Source organism: Vespa crabro, chromosome 1 (assembly GCF_910589235.1).
Source record: "Vespa crabro chromosome 1, iyVesCrab1.2, whole genome shotgun sequence".
Taxonomy (NCBI): domain Eukaryota; kingdom Metazoa; phylum Arthropoda; class Insecta; order Hymenoptera; family Vespidae; genus Vespa; species Vespa crabro.
The window spans coordinates 18,296,152-18,314,695 of record NC_060955.1 but is presented as its reverse complement, the minus strand read 5'-3'; the positions used below and the strand labels follow the sequence as shown (position 1 = coordinate 18,314,695).

General features: G+C 34.5%; 1 protein-coding gene across 1 annotated transcript in view; it reads right to left on the bottom strand.

Annotated features, from left to right (window-relative positions):
- LOC124432631 (fat-like cadherin-related tumor suppressor homolog) overlaps positions 1 to 18,544 on the bottom strand; it is a 297,052-nt gene that overhangs the window by 112,663 nt on the left and 165,845 nt on the right. The gene's annotated exons all lie outside the window — the stretch shown is intronic.

The window sequence follows — 18,544 nt, the reverse complement described above, 5'->3', positions numbered from 1 at the left end:
TAATATAATAAGAGATTTCTCTCGACGATATTGCCTGGCGTAATAATCGCTCCAACGGCATTCGATTGAAACGAGATGTTCTGAAGATAAACGGCTACTCGAAACTTGTACCCACGCCCACGGCGAATCGATGCGTGTCACCCAAGAGAAAGAGAGACAGACAGAGAGAGAGAGAGAGAGAGAGAGAGAGAGAGAGAGAGGAAGAGATAGAGAGAGAGAGAGAGAGAGAGAGAGAGAGAGAAAGAGAGAAAGAGAGAAGTCAATAATTTTAATTTAACAATGTTCTTTCTCTCTCTCTCTCTCTCTCTCTCTCTCTCTCTCTTTATCTCTGTAATAAAGAAACAAATTGAATTATTCGATCAAACATGTTGCGCTGTAACAAATAAAATATTCATAATGTCGTTCGAACAAAAATGTCCCGAGCGACGTTCGACGATCAAAAAAGAAAAATTGGATCGATCGTTCGAACAGGTCAACATTGCTAAGATCGAATTATTTGTAACTTCGATATAACGAAAGTGTTCGATCAGACGCTCGATAAGTAGGAAAGAGAGAGAGAGAGAGAGAGAGAGAGAAAGAGAGAAAGAGAAAAAGAAGAAAGTCGGAGTCTCGGATAGTTGAAGTAAGTTCGTAATTAGAGATTCAACTGCACGATACCGGCTTTCCATTTGATAAATCTCCCGGAGCTTGGAGTCCGAGGCGTAGGTGGTAGGAAATAGATAAGGATAAGGTGTAGGAGAGCGTAAGTGTACGGCTATTGCTTGTCGACGATCTCGCCGGCGATGTAATGGCCGTACAAAATCGCGAGACAAATGCGATCGCCTCGATTCGAGGGCCGCTTTTACTATACGTCTATGTACATGCGTATATTATGTATATATAGTATAAATACATATGTAGGGAGCGTAAAGGAGAAGGACATATACGAGTTACGAGAGAGAAATTTCCGCGTAACGTTCGATAGCGCAACGCTCTCGGAATTATCGAGCGATGACGGAGAGAAGGTAGTAACGTTCGCTCCAGTTCCGCAACAAGTTACCAAGCGTGCATAATAAACGCTACACGCGATGCATTTATCGGCGTCTACTATGGATAATGCCTACATATGTATAGCTTTCTATGCTTCTATCGTGTCGTCTTTGTGGATGGACCAAATCTGAGAGAACAAAAAAAACATATATACATATATAGAGAAAGAGAGAGAGAGAGAGAGAGAGAGAGAGAGAGAGAGAGAGAGAGAGAGAGATGGAATTATATAGATAATATTAACATGTATCCATCGTGACTATAAATGTAACTATAATAGAATGAAATAAATAAATAAATCTTTATGTAAATTTTTATATCTAGATTATTTTATTTCGATTTCAAGATTAACTTCAAGTGTAATCAACAACTGCATTAATTGATGATTTTTCAACAGGCAATCAAATTTGAAACATCGGTCGAATCCGTCTATTCTCAAAGGGATAATACACATATTGATATACATATGCAGAACTATATATATATATATATGTGTGTGTGTGTGTGTGTGTGTGTGTGTTGTATATATATATATATATATGTATGGCGCCGAAATGGTTCGACGAATTTTCATGGGTTATCGACGAGTAAGTACATTGCCATTAATCACGATACACGAACAAACCATAAACGGTTTAATGAAATTATTGCCAATTACCATTTCCAATCAAGTACTTACAATACATATGGTATTATTCGTTCTTTTCTTTCTTTCTCTCTCTCTTTTTTCTTTTTTTTTTTTTGTAATTAAATTTAATGCATATTACGCAGAGAGCAAATTGACACAAGATAGCACATCGAATTAAACGTATCAGAATTTATTTTTCCGATCGAAAACATTAATATGAAATTAATTTAAATGAATTTTGTTGAAATTTCAAATCGAGTTTTAATGATTTATCATTACGTACGATTAATTATTTGCAAAAATAAGATTAGACAGCTTTTCTTCCAATCGAAATTATCGACTCTTTCATGTTGTCGTCGAATATTTTCATACTTACTCGAAACGACATTCTAAAAGCAAAAGGAACTTTGGTTGGTCGTCCCTTCCTGTCGAGACAGATCAATGCCGTGTGAGATGAAGAAAATCGACGTTTCACGAGAAACTCACTCGAACGGATGCTCCGTTTTCACTCTCTCACTTCCTTTCGCCTCTTTCTATCTCTTTCTTTCTCTGCAGCTTTTCCATATATCCGGATCCACGTTTCTTCGGCCTGCCAATGGCGAACATGCCCGATAAACATAACGAGAGATCGCAAGGACCGGTTCGACCGGATGCGACACAGTGCATTGAATGGCCCATTCACTAACTTTGACGTTTCCTCCTACGTAAGTTTCCAGACATTTTACGAGGTCATGGACCACGATCAGCGACGTGGCATAACGCCGTTTGTTTCGGCCCTTGCCTCTTGAGAAATATTGCGTCGTCCGCTTCGCTCCATTCATCCTGCGATACCGCAATTTCTCTATCCCTGTATCGTCTCGTTTCTTCTATCTTACCTATCGATAGTTCACCAACTATAATTTATCGCTTTAGACATATAAAATACTTATTCTTCTTAAATATTTTCTAATGATTCTAAATGGACGATCTCGATGAAAATTTATCTGATATTTTAAAATATACGCGTCTATCTAAATAGAATTTGAAAAAAGGAACGATTTTTTCACGCTATAATAAAGATCAGAGAGTTCTTGGACAACTGCATTCGCTTGTCGATATTTTATTCCAAAAATGGATTGCGCAATCAAGTGTAGCATATCTACATATGTATGTATGTGCACGTAGTAGGAGCAATCCGTCGTTCATATTGACGAGATAAAATTGGATAATAAATCGAACGTTGTGTCGGTGTCGAAAAATTCATCTAGCCGACTGGTTAAAAAGAACGGACTTTCTGTAGAAAGGGAGAGACTATTTATTTTCCTCGTCGTGTTCCACGAAGCGAACATACGTAGTATGTGTGTGCATCTCGCGTTCACCATCCATCCAATCATTCGGTTCAACACATTCGAACGGATTCGAATGAACTAACCATTTCTATCGAATTAACGAAAGTAGTTTTCGATGCACTGATTGCCAATTAATCTGCCAACGAACACAGGGAGTAACGGTTGACCTGGCTACTCTGTCGCGAGATTGCACAGTCTCTATTGTTAACGATGGAAGATTCATGTACTATCATTGAATCATACTCCTCTTGGTAGTTCAAATATTTTTTTTTTCTTGCGATTTTCCTAAAACGATTCGAAATTACGAATTCGAGCGTCACTAAATTGTTAACGCGCGCGCGCGCGCGAGAGAGAGAGAGAGAGAGAGAGAGAGAGAGAGAGAGAAAGAATAGATTTCATTATGTCAATGCAGAATGCAAAATAGCGATGGCTCCAAATTTTATTAATTACAAACATTTTCATTAAAAAAAAAAAAAAAAAAAAAAAAAAAAAAAAAAAAAACAAAATTGTTAAGTATTCCATTGATGATGATAGTATCGAATTTCTTCATCCTGTAATGAAGTAGAATTAAAGTTTATAGTTATTAACTTTTATTCAGTCTTACTTTAGAAAAAGTTAACGTAAAACTATAAATCCAGTTCTAAAACTCTTAGAACTCGTTAAAACCTAGTTGTGAATTTTTGGCTGGTATCATTAAAATAGACTAATCCTTCCATCGGAGTTCTAGAAATCGGAACGAAACATTCAAAAAGAAGCCTTCCAACTTTCGATCAAAAGGGTTAATTCACTTTCAAGAAAGCTCTCGTCGGTCTTCTCGGATCGACCTATTTTCTTCCCTTGATATCAATGACCAAAGAAGTGGATAAAAGTAGTAATAGATCGAAGAAAGTGATGCGTTTCAAGTGAATGGTTGTAAGCAGCAATCTTTGAGAAAAGTGATAGATAGAAAATAAAGGGGGAGAGAAAATGGGGAAATATAAAGAAACTAGGTTTTGTATAAAGCAGCAGCCGTCGAGTTAGACGATATAGAAAATAAGGCATAGGGCAAAGAGAAAAGGAGTTGAATTCCGGAACAGGTTGCCAAGGTGGGTAGAGGCACGTAAATGCCGTAGGGGGTGGATGGAGTGACGAACGGAACTTATGTACGGTAGATTTCGGCTTGCGTGCGTCAAGTGCATACTTCACGTCGCCCTACGAATCTCTACTTTACCGTCTATACAACCTTCTCTCTCTCTCTCTCTCTCTCTCTCTCTCTCTCTCTCTCTCTCTTTCTCTCCTTTTCCCTCTTTTAAGAAGGTAACAGAGTGGCTTAACGGTCGGATATACACACACTACAACGTAGAAGGCGGATCAACCCCTGTTCCTATCGTACCCCTAAGGCAATTTTACCCTGAGAAAATTAAGGAAATTTTCTACTACCAAACTAACGATGGGAGTAAAGAGGAACGAATATATTTTTTAGTCAACTGTCGACTGTTACGTTATATCGTTGTAAAATAGTGGGAGGAGAAAAAGAGAAAGTTAGTCGATGCACGCAAGCTCATATTTGCACAGCTTTTATGATAGCTTTGTAATCGCGAAAATATCGAATCATTAAAAGCATTTTCCATACATAAACCGCACTCCTGACATTCATCGTTAAAAATATGAAAGTAATGGGAATATTATAAAAAATACATAAATGTCTTTGAAATTTTTATCTTCAATTTGTTTCTTTTTGTACTTATTAAAAGAGATAAAAAAAAAGAGATTATATCAAGGAAATATTAAAAATATCGGTCGATCAAAAATACGGCGTATAGATATATTTAATTCTACTGAAAGAATCAACATCGATTTATAACACTGCGCAATTAATCTGGGATAAGTATTATTTATCTGTCGATCGATCCCTAGCCAATGTAATTTAGAAACAATTTATATCCGGGTAGTAGCCACTGCCACTAGGCTACTTTGCCTTCGCGGTTGATCGCTGAAAGCAGATAAGTGTAGCCGAGTAAACGGATCGCAATCGGTCGAATAATTAGCCGTATTAGTCCGGACAGAGAGGCGTGGCGATCGGTCGAGTGGGTTCCGCTGTATGAAATTCGATAAGCTTCTTGATGGAAAATCATACTTCCTATAATACATATACATATGATACACATACGTACATACATACCTATACATAAAGACGAGCTTCCACTCAAGCTGGTCAACGTAATGTCATTGCTGAGAGTATCGGATATCCGACGTGCACGATAACTTCAAACTATATGTAGGACTTTACGACGCACGGAAACTGTCATGCAATAAAGATGTACAATTCGGATAAATGATATTTGGAATTCAAAGCTTAGAGCTCCAGTACTAAGAGCGTTGTACCGTTATATCGGCGAAAAACTTTCTCTCTTCTGACTGTCCGACTCTTTTATCGGATTTCAAATGGTTTCGTTTAACGGATTAAAGATACGAAGGGATTCGAGTATCAGCATCAAATTAGCAATTTAACTTTGTTTGAGATTCGATATGTGAATTATTTATCTATTAACTTTTCACTTACGTCTGAATTTGATGAGATTCTTTATATTTATGAAAAATAGTTCGGAGTGATTGGATAGAGGAGAAAATGAAAAATTTGATTCTTTAAAACTAAATAGAAATAAATTTAATTTTATAAGTGTCATTATGAATGTCAATTAATTCTTCCTACTTACTTGTTCATTGAAGAAAAAGGAAAACTAAACAGTTTGATATTTCTAATCTAATCTTCTTATATACTGCTATCCAATAGAGAAAGCTACAACTTTATCTTAGTTAAACACCAGACGAAAAGATATCACCGCTAATGAGCGTTGACCAAAGAGTAAGAGGCGTTGTTCCCAGTCCTTTAAAGCGTATCTGGTCCATGTGGTAGAAAGAAAGAGAGAGAGAGAACGTGAATGTTTGAGTACCGTACAGACGGTGATTAGTCGTTAATGCTTATCATTAACCTCGAGGGTTAATTCCTGCATTAATTACTTCGTGTCGTCCGGTTCGAAACTATCTCGAGAAACGTGTTGGCGCGTGTGTAGCGCACCACAGGTGCCCGCTGTTTGACGCGGGTACATGGACCCGACATACATCTCGTTGCACATCCAGCACTCTGGGTATCACTCGTTGGAGCGTGAAAATCGGACGCTCGAGCGAATTCGTTAAGGTAGAAATACATAGAGAGGAACGCGTATGTACGTGTGTTTTCGTTCCTTGCTTTATTAGACTAATTTCTATCACTCATCGTCTAAATGAAAAAAAAAAGAAAAAAAGAAAAAAAAAATAAATTTATATGAATTATTATGAATTTTGTTTAATGACATTGATATGTTAATTCACTTTTTTTCAAACGAACGTACATACCAACGTTATATTACCAATTTCATTTATCGTCAGACGTTCTTTGAATATATCTATTGCGTCAATAATATTCTCCGAAGTATTAACTAAGAAAAACGATTCCAAGATCTCGTTAAATTTCTTCGATATTAATGTCTTTTAATCGCTACTACGATCATATTTATTATCATCAAGGAAGAAAATAAGGAAGAAGCTCGTTGGTGAGATTACATTAATTAGAGTAGTCGCCAATTATACTTGATCACTATTTGTCTATTTTCGTATATTCACTCACGTATATCATGCAGATTGTACTCAACGACGTAGATTACTTATTACGTGTACCAACCGTTATCTCGATGGTACCAAATTGCGTAGGCATACTTAGCCCAACTTACTCTACGTGCACCCAAGCTTATTAAATATTTCACGGTCTCCCGTGCCTCTTCGTACATATTCCTTGATAGCGATATACGATCCACGTCCAACGATGTAACTCGAGCGTGTCCGATTTATCCCTTGGTCTCTGGATACCCGTGTTCAGGAATCGTATAATGATCTACCGCATCTTAAAGCGCACGTACAAAGATAAACAACATCGCTCGTGCTTCTTACGAAAGATTTGGAACAAGGAGATATGTTCAAGGACAACTCTTGAATAGGTACCAATATATGTATGTACTTAAAATATAAAATATTCGATAAAGATCAAAATAACGAAGTTTGATTAACAAAAAGAAAAGAAAAAAAAGACGAAAAAGAAAAAAAAAGAATTTCTTTTACCATACTGAATATTTTGCACACATTACTACGCTTTCTATAAAGAGAGAAATATGAATAAAGAGACGAATCGCCAAAAAAAAAGGGAGAAAAAAAACGAAATATGTTAAACGATTAAAAAACGGTAAAAGACCACGTTACCTTCATCTCTTGCATATATCTTTCTTCTTTATGGAAAATTTATAATACTCCTTTCTAACCAAGCGAGTAATACATTTTCTGCTCTGTTCTCCGCTGCTATAGATACGACTAACTCGATTAGCAAAGCTCTTCGTCGGGCACGCCCACGTTAGTACAAAGTCGCGAGACGAAATATGTTTCGTTTACATCCACCACCACGGATATCGTCACCAGAACCATCGTTCTCCTCTTTATGAATGAAGGAGTCGCTCCTGCTCTTTAAAGATCGAACGAGTGGGAAGTCGAGGTCAATGAGTATCGCCTCCTTCGGTAGCCGTCATCTTGACGCTATCTTAAACCACCTTTGAAATATCGCCCATTCGGATACAATGAGAATATATTAGAAAGTTCTCTTCCTCTTCTACTCCACATTGCGTCTGAGAGACTATTAGAAAAAGAAAACATGTAATTTGCTATCTCGAATGGTTATAATCATAGTAACTGCACGATTCATCCTTGAAAATGTATATGTATGTACTTATTACAAATGCGTCTTATTGTGCCTCAGTCGCAACAACTATTGCCTATTGTATAAAGAAACTAGATATATATAAGCTTTTGTTATCTGCATTGAATGATCATTTTAGTAATTATAGAGTACTTCATATAAGTTGGATCTTTTTTGTTTTTTTTTTGTTTTTTTCTTCTTTATTTCCTTCCACTTAGTTTATTTATCAGTACGTAGGTAGATTCTACGAATGTTTAAACATTTTCTAAACTTTATAAATGCATTTAGTAATAATCTACAAAGTGAGATAAAGCATATTATTTATATATTAATCATTTATCATTTATATATATAGATTTCGAGGAAAATAAAGTAATATTTTATTTATAATGTATTTTACATCGTTCGATATTATGAAAGAAGATAATTGGTTTACTCGCGATTAACAGTTATGTTACTTATCTATAACAGATTAAAAGCTTTCCTTACAAATTCGTAGTCGAGTAAGATTTTATTGCAATGTCATTATATCACGGATACGCATGTCACGATAATATGGTTAGAAGTTTAACAAAATTAAATAATCGAAGAGAGGTAAAATGAAAAAAAAAGCAAAAAAAAAATACGAGCTAACCGGTTGGCTAATAAAACTTTGAACAAGCAATGATCTATTTTCAAGAAAAAAGAGAAAAAGAAAGAAAGAAAGAAGTGTTTCGACAAACTTGAAATTGACATCTGCATTAATCAATATATTTCCAAAATAAAAAACTATATTTTTTCTTCTTCTTCATTAGATTAAATATCTGTTCAGAAAAAAATAAATTCTCACCATGTTTGAATCGTTCAGTACAGTGTTCTCATGAAAGTTCTACATTTAATTAAAACGTCCAATCGAAGTTGTTTGTTAAAGAAAAATTTATCGAAAGCTAAGATAGAAAATTTTTTTCTTTCAAAAATATCTTTCGAATTCCATTGATTCTATAACTCTGTTCCTACCAATGGAGACAGCGGTATCTTGCATTTCCACGTCACTTCACCTGACTTCGCGAAGAGATATAAAAGCCGGCCGGTAGGAGACGGACACAGTCTAAAGTACAAAAGCCGGATCTGTATCCATGAGGAAATACGGAATGGACTGGTTCTGATATCGAGAAAAGCAAAAGAAAAAGAAGAACGAAGGAAAAGAAGAAGAAGGAGAAGAAAAAAAAAAGAAAAAGAGAGAAGAAAAAAAGAAGTATTATGCACAGGGACGGCGGGGGTCTTCCATGGTATAAATTAAAAGTTTTTCTCCTTTCTCCTCTTTCCTTTCTTCCCCTACTATTCTTCTTTTACTTTTTCTTACTTTCCTCTTTTCGTGTTCTCGAAAGATCGTTAATCCATCGTGTCACTATCTGCCCGCATAACTCTAGCGGTTTATTTCTACTCGGTCTCTGGCGAGTTTTAAGTCACTCGAACTTAAGCTCTATATTCCTTCGGATGACGCCTCCTTCGAGCATACTTTTTTCAATATGCCCGTCAACCATTACTTTTTTTTCTATCTTTCTCTCTTTCCGTTCGTTTATGAGTAAACGTTTCGTTTGTATTCTGCTCTTCACTTTCTTTGCTTTTTTTAATGTCTTCTATAAAAATTTTTTAAGAGAGAAAGCTAATTAATTGTTAGTTGAACAAGATCAAAGTAATTTTGCATTCAATTTTTACGAAAATAAAAATCATCACCTTCACTTTATTCAATGTACGTGTTTATTTATGTAATCAAACAAGTCTTTGTAGAAAATAAATCTTTATGTCGAAGATGCCGATAGTAATTTTGAAGAAGATAGCTAAACGACCAATCGTTGTTCATACTTAACGTCGACTTGATTCAACTTTGTTTCCAACGAACGAAAGTTAGACTTATCGATTGGTGAATACATAGATATACACGAAAAGAATGTATTTGTGGTCTGAGAGAGCTACAAGGAACGAGTTGACGGCAAAACCAGTCGTCAAAAATTGCATTCACGCATCGTAATATTTTTGTACCTCATTCATGCATTTACGAGCTGAAAAGGTACACCTCTTTCTTCGGTAAATAAAAGCTTTACGACCTCGTCCAAAATTGCATGGATACAAAACCACAAAGAGGTTCTTATAAGAGCTAAAAATGGTTTGGAAATCTTGCAAATAAATACCTTCTGATAATCGGTAAAAAGAGAAAGGAAGAAAGACAGAATGAAAGAAAGGAAGAAAGGAAGAATGAAAGAGAGAAAGAATGAAAAAAAAAAGAATTAGATAACGAGAGAGAGACGAAATGTTAGTGAATATATGTGTGAGTAAAAAAAGGTAAAAAGAAAAAAAGCAACTTTCTGCTGATTAGCAAATTTCTTAGCCGAGCAGAACGCAAAAGCTTAAGGAAAAGGGTCAGAGTGCCTTTTCAAGCGGGTAGAAGGTAACGTGTTTGCTCATGATACACAAGAAGATGTAATTAATCTCTTCTTCATGCTCGACGCTATATGACGAGAAAGAAAAAGGTAGCTGACTCACTTTCCTCGTGCCCATACTTAATGCTAACAGGTGCATCTACCTATGAAGGCTATACATCGAGACTCTGTTAAGCGTAAGAATCGAGCTTTACTTTTTGCGATACTCATCGCTGTTTCTTACTATCGCGTAGAATCTGATAAACTTCATCAATGGAAATTTTCTTGCTTTAATCTCTAACGTTCATATTCAGAAATTATGACATCTTTTGTCTAAAAGAATCCATTGAAAATAATTAATATAGAAAACAATTAATAACAACGATGAGAACTACTACAAAAATATTACAAGCGTAAAAATAAAAGTGTAGATCTGACAAAAGTTGTATGTTCTTTATGTATGATCGAATTCTAGAGTATCTATATGTGTATAATATTTAATTAATAAAAAAATATATTAAAATGTTTACATACTTGTTCTCTGTGAATCAATGATCGTAAGGACTGTTCGATGATTTCAATGTAATACTTTATCGATGAGAATTCAACAAACTGCTACAATTAATTTGAATAGGATAAATGAGATTGAAGTTCAATCAGTGAATATCGTGCACAATTACGAAGCACTTTTGAGCGAGCATTGCTTTCATATGAGTATACTTGCCTACATAGCAATGTTATTGGTGAAAACGGATTTGAATGCGAAAAACTTTTGAATATTGAGGCATGCTCATAAAAATCGGATATCTCTTCTTCATTGTGATTTTCTTTTCTTCTTCATAATTTTGAAAGAATCGAATAATATATTTTTTTTTTCACATTTCAAAAATATGTTCATTAACAAGTTATGATATAGGTATATACGATAAAGGTAGAAATGAACCAAAAAAAGAATTATTATAATCAATTCGATCTTTTCTCCCATTTAAGGAAATCCAAGTGATTAGAGTAGAAATAATCAATTTTTCTTAAAGTTCATCGAACGTGTGCTATCGTATGCAGCTTCAGAAAGTACTCTTAAGGTTTTATCACGGTAAAGTCAGCAAAAGAAACAGCAACGTGTCTTTTCTTCGACGAGAAGAGCTTTCCTACAAGACGTTCAGTCATCCTTCAATGCGCTTTTTCGTGCTTTCGAAGAGCGAAAGCGATAGTACAACGAGATACAGAGAAGGATGTTCGACCTCGATTTTATGCTTTCGATCATTTTAAATTGGGTGCTTTCGATAAAGGGTAGACCATGATGACAACGTCATATCCATTTTCAAAGAACTAACATGCAGATTATCTGAATATGGAATCATTTTCAAACCATAGATCATTGATATTTCCACGTTGCTCTTTGGCTTTATTACTTTCTGCGTTATCGAAGTTTGTGTGTGTGTGTGTGTGTGTGTGTGTGTAATCCTTTTTGATTACAAATAAAATTATAAAATAAATTTTACTTTATTTATATGAGGATATATCGAATAATTGTATAATACATTCAAATAATATTTTTACGCTCTCAATAAATAAAAAAAAAAAAAAAAAAAAAAAAAAGAGAAATAAAAAATATACAACCATTGATTTCAATAATTATTCGAATTTTTATACGTTTATACAAATGACGGAAAGATTTCTAACGGTACAATGTTGCGTTTCGAAGGAAAAATGGAAGGCGAATGGAGGTTAAGAGAGCATGCACGTTCTACACGATGTGGGAGCTGACGGAGAAGGTGGAGGTCGAGGGTCGGAGGTGTCTGAGAACGGAGAGAGAAAGCGACTATAACAGGCAAATAGTAAAAATAATACGAAAACTATCGAGGGAAGTTATACGCCAGTGAAATAAAAATTCCAAACTTCGTTTGTTCGTTTTAACAAGATGGTTTTTCTTTTTCCTTTATTTTCTTCCCTCCCCTAGCCCCTCCCACTCCCCTTTAAATTACCAACGTTTTTGCGGCATGTACTTACATAGTTTTCGAATTACAAAACTCACTTTTTTCCTTCGGTGCAAATTTCGATTTCCAATGAAAACGTTGAAAAACAAAAAAAGAAAAATATCTGCACCGAATTACTTCATGGTGATAGATAGCAAAACCAACAGAGGTAAAACTCGTACCAGCGTACGACATACATATAACTACACCCACGCTCGCATTAATCGGTAGTCGAAGGAACTCGTACGATAATTTTACACGTGGTACGACACACTCGTTCGATCGAAATTGATTTTATTTTATCGCCGACAAAATCTCGTGGTACAGAAAAACTACTTTTTCTCTTTCGATCGATTCAACGACACACGACGATGGTATGTCGCGAATTATATATTGTAAGAAATTTACCTGCTAAAAAATATTCTCTGATTGGTTTAACGCGTAAAATTTTAAAATGAGAATTTTGTAGTTGACCAGAATTCATGGATGGAATACGCTGGATTTCCCAGTGGACGAACTTAATATTCCAAACGACTTTTCATTCGAATGTTGGATTAAAAAAAAATAAAAAAAATAAAAAAAATAAAAAAAATAATAAAAAAGAAAATAAAAGAAAAAAATATTCGTAATTAGAGGAAACTACACGAAATCGAAGCTGAAGGATATTACGAACGTACTGGTCTTGGAGCGTTGAAGAAAGAAACCGATTAAACGGTTAATGAAATGGAATGAAAGAGGAGTAATTTACTGAGACTTTTCTCTAAGCCCCGATGAAGTAAAAGAGATCGTACTGTTGTATTAAACGTCATGAATTATTCAAAACTAGCAGTTTCGCGGTGTCTTTTACATTTTACTGTGTCTTTTCATACAATGGAAAAGGAAATATACTATTTCATATACTTATGAATTATATCTAGCTCTATAATCCCGAAAGTTTATATCGCGAAAACATTTTCCCTACGATAATTATTGTTAATTGTAAAAAAAAAAAGAAAGAAAGAAAGAAAGAAAGAAAGCCTTGGGAGATGATATTACAAGAAACATATAAAATGTATTCCATTGTACTTTAATATACTTATCACAGTTATATTTCACTTTGACATACAAAACTAGCCACGGGGATAACAATATTTTTTGTTCATCGTAAATGAATAATAAGATATTATAGATAGAAATGTGAAAGAGTTCGAATCAGAAAACGTGTTATATTAGAAATTGAAACGTACGTATAAAATATTAAAATGTTTCACGTCTAAAGATCGAAATATTTGAAGCGGAAAAATGTTATCTATCTCTTTGAAGAACATATTCGTTCTTCAAGTTATTGAATATTCGATATTATTACAAAAAAATATCATTTATTTTCTTTTAGCGTCGAATAGTTGAATAATCTTTTTAGTTTGAATAATCTTTCGTGAATGATAACTGAAATGATAAAAACGAAAAACTTTGCACGGCTATATCTCTATCTTAGTAATATCCGTATATAGGAAATTATGAAATACATATTTACGAAAGACAGTACGAGTCGACATTTAGTTTCTTATCAAATAACACCAATATTTTCCGCCTTTTATGTAAATCAAATCATTCCGGCTGACTCGCGTGAGACTTTAATGAAAGTATATTTATGATGAAGTTAATCAATGGATGAATCTACGAATAAGACAAAATTGTGAGTCCACGATTTTTGTTGACTCGCACTCGATAATTATTCATTCGTTCTTTTTTTCTTTTTTTTTTTTTTATCTCAATCGTATATTCATATTGGCAAACTACTTTGTAGACTTGTTAAGTTTTACGATAAAAGGGTTAATGAGGGATAAAAAGGAAAGATAATATTCCATTTATCGCACGATCGACAGAGCGAGAAAACCTATTTCCAATAAGAAAACGTGCGTCTTGTTTCGGTGCATATTTGAACGCGCGAACGTGCTCTGACTGCTTGTATATAGATAATGTCGAGTGCTATCGAGAAATGCGAGGAAAAAAGAAGAAAGAAGAAGAAGAAGAAGAAGAAGAAGAAAACAGTAAGACGAAGAGAAGTAGGAGGTAGAGAAAAGGAAGTAGAGAAGTAGTAGAAGAAGAAGAAGAAGAAGAGGAAGAAGAGTAAATGCGAAAGCCAGAACGAAGTTGAGAATATTCCAAGCGGAATTATTCGACACTTAAATTCAAGTTAAAACGTAAGATCTACATATAACATGCTGTATTTTTCGGTGTATATAAAATGTCGAAATCATAAAAGAGTTACAATAGACTCGTAATACGTCCTTATTATCGTACCCAAGCCCATAAAAGAAACTACGCGCTTATATTTAATATTACACTTGTTAGTTATCTTTTCTGTCGTACGAAAGATGGCAAGGACGAATTACTTTTTATTGTTTCAAAGGGTACGCATATTTCATTGCAACGAATTTGAAAGTACTAATAAATCCCAGTAGGTATATATATATATATATATATATATATATATATATATATATATATGATGAGAACGGAACAAAGTTTTTAATATGAAGTAAGAAGGTATATAGTGAATGAAAATATGAGAAGGTTTAAGGATGTAGATTCCTTCTTTTCGTCGGGATAAATTAATTGAAAAGAATCGTTGTTGAACAATATGATATAGATTTTATTTTCAGAAATATTTATGTTAAAATTTCGGTAATAGGAGAATAATCGTTGAATTATGGTTTTAGAAAATTTAAATAATTAATTTCATAGGGAGAAATTATATGCTTATAGAATATCTAAAGCTTTGTTCACAATCTTCCGCATCGAACTAATTTTAATCAGCATGAAGGGAGCGAAACAATAGACAGAGTTCAACGTTGTAAATACATAAAGGCGAGATCGTCAGAAAGCTTCGTTGCTTCATGAAACTATAGTCATCATCCTTCTCGTTCATACTCGGTGTATTCTTGACTATGCTCAAAGCTTGATTGCCAATATTGTCCCTTCTAAATCAAGGTACTCTCTAGTTTCTCAGATTAGTCTCGCCTCGATTCGTCTCGTCGATATTAATTTTCTTCCTTTCTCGTTCCTATCCCCGCGCAAAACCTTCTTCTTTCCATAAGCAATGTAATAAACGTCTTGTGTCGTACAATCTTCCTCGATGAAAAGCGAACCATTTCCATTTTATCGAAATTCTTTCGTTACGGCAATTATTTACGAATCATCGAACGTTAAGAAATTCTTTATCTCATTTGTATTCAATACGACTTCAAAGGAAAGAACGATGCTCGTTTTTTCGAAATAAAAGCAAACTTCTTTAAAATATTCTATAAATTATTTCTTATGATTCTTTAAAATTATTGTGATATATCAATTCAATTAAAAGTCGATTTTTCCTCGAAAATAATATGGAGTTAATTTTAAGTAATCTAATGATGAAAAATAATTAATTAAACATAATAAAACAATATATGATATAAAAGTTTCTAAGCGATTATTTTTCTCCGAAAGAACGTTCATTTCTTTCGCAAGAGAAAGAAATAGTTCAGATCGCTAGAAATCCGCGCGTACTGTCCGCAAACTATCCGCATGTTGCAAAAAATCGTAGAAACGCAACTGTTTACCTCTCGTATGCTTTTCTTCCCATACGCTAGAACAGAACGCGCTTTTTGCTTTCTCTGACGACAAGCTCTCTTGCAGCGAGATTCCATCTGTCGTAAAATACGCGATCGTGGCGAAAACATTGCGACCGGACTACGGTCGTCGCGCTTCTCTTGCATTCGCATTTTTAGTTACTTTTTCGTTACACGCCAACAACTGACTGTTCTTTTTTTTTCCTACGAACAATTCCAACGTTTTCTTTCCTAGAACCACGGTATCAACTCGGTTTTATCTTACAATTAATTGATATATATAAAATCTTTCATTTAGAAAGTTTTTTCTATCATGTCGTTAAAATAACATTTAAAAGAAAAATAACAACAAAAAAAAGAAAGAAATTCCTGTTCTTTTATATCTTTCTATTCACTTTCTCTATTCATCGAAGATATTCAATTAAACAATCGTCCGATTCTATCGGAAGATAAATTGAAAAAGTATAACTATAATTTGGAATCAAATCACTGTCGTACTTTAAATCTCGAGAGTATCGTGTTTCGAATGAGACGTTTAAGACACACCATCGATATAAGAGTATATATTCCTGCAGGAACTATAACAGTGCACGTTAGAAAGAAAGAAAGGGAGAAAAGGTGGTCAGATACTTGCGAATTGTATTTCGAACGATATCGGTGAATAGAGTGAATTGGTTTCCATCCGATAAACGTTCCGACCGCTATGAGGAAGCGAACCAGCCAGCATCAACGAGACGTTGTACATTGCGGTGCACCATGCGATTTCAATAGAGTGAAATAGAAGATAGGGAAGAAGTTTGAATTAACCAAGAGAGAAAAAAAAAGAAAATAGGGAAAGAAAGACTGAGTTACATACGTATATATTCTCAAATAGTCTCGACACAATATTACTTTTTTATTTTTTCGATCCTTGAGCTACGTAAAAAAAAAAAAATAAAAATATAATGTTCTTTCAGTTAGGTAAAGTGAAATTCCGTTTCTATGTATATACACACAAGAGAAAGCACGTGCGATGCATCCGTTAAAAATTCGTTGCGGTCGATCAGTTTTTTCTTTTTTTTTTTTTTCTACGATCCGAGTTACGTACGCCAGAACGTTGCATCCCCGGCTGTGATGCAATCTGACGCCGCATCATCTCGAACGACGGAACGAATATTCAAAATATTGGTAAATATGAAAAATGGAGTTTTTACTTCTGTAGATGTAAACATATACCAACAGTACTATAGTATACGATATCGATAGAGAAACGTAACTCCTATCTATGAAGCTATGAAATTAAAGTGTTAAATGCGAAAAATTTTTGATTTCACGTCTTTCATGAATTTTCTTAAATACGTTCTCTTTTCATAAATTTACCTTAAATACTTCGAAGAGAATTTCGATAAGTATACCTGGATAATTTAATTTTCAAAATACTTCTAAAACCAAAAGTAACATAGATTCTGAGTTTAGCTAACTGATAGTCCGATTAAAGTGAAGTCATAGAACGAAGAATTAGCAAGTACAAAGTTAGTGCATGATAAGCAAGGAAACTCTTGAAATCATCTACTTGAGATAAAGGGATAGAAACGGAAGCATACGTTTCAACGTAGAGTCAATTTCCACAGCTGGACTAACATACACCTTCGAGTGCTGACCTTGTTACGGAACAATCTCTCATCGTCTCTTTCTCACTACTGCTAGAATCGCTTCGAGTCGACTCACCGACTCGGTTTCGTCCCTAATTACCAAAGTCTCCGGGCGCGGCCGAACTCAACTGCAAATTGCAATTCCACTTTGACGTTCGCGCCATGACAGCATGACGGTGGTCTAGTATCTCTGATCCATCCTAACATAGTAGCTTCCCATGAGGTTTCATTATATGGCTCGTTTACTAGGACAAACAAGGCATTACAGAAGGATGATGTTAATCTGAACTATTCCGTATTCTCCTCTCTTTTACATTCTTTCTATTTCTTCGACTGTTTATTTTTATCCCTCTTCCAGTTATTTTTCACTTTTATAGTGAATCTAGAAGTTTATGGAATACACCGTTTTCATTTTCTAATTCCTTTTCTTGGCTAGTATCATCTCTTTCTTGCTTGAAAATCAACGGTCAACCCCGAGGGATGAGAGCTCAAAGGATTTCAATACTACCAATACTGTCTGTTCTTTCGAGTGGAACATATGACTAAGAATCTGTTTCTCCCTCGATAAACCAGTTCGTCGTACCTATCGAGATACGATACTGATAAAATATTCTCTTTTAACTTCGAAAAAGAGAATACATCTTACGTGAAATTTTCAAATCGACTCAATTTTGGATAAAAAAAAGAATGAAAGACTTTTCTAAAGCACAGAAATATACTTATAATAGTTACAAGAACAAAATTGCATTTTTCAATGAAACGACATACATATTCTTCAATTATCTATTTTATCTTGATGCAATATCAGATCGTATTGTGGTTCGAACTCATGTAAACAATCGTCCATTAATATCAATATTTTTTTCTAATATTATTCTTCTTTACACCGATATAAATCGATAGAGTAAGGATTTAGTAGCGTTGTCCGGGAAATAAAAAAGAAAAAAGAAAGAAAAGAAAAAAAAAGACAGAAGTTACCTCAACAATGTTTCCATCAAAACTTTTGCGATAGATATATCGAACGCAGATTGTTTACAGCTGGTAAGGCGAATTTCCATAGCATAAAGTCAGCAAGGTACTAGCTGAAAAAAGAAGAAAAAAGGAAAAAGGAGAAGGGAGGAAGAAGAAAAGTAGGAACAAGCTCTGCTGCTTTCCATAAAACACCGTGAAAACAGCGTTTGGGATAAGCTCGAGTGGAAACGTACGG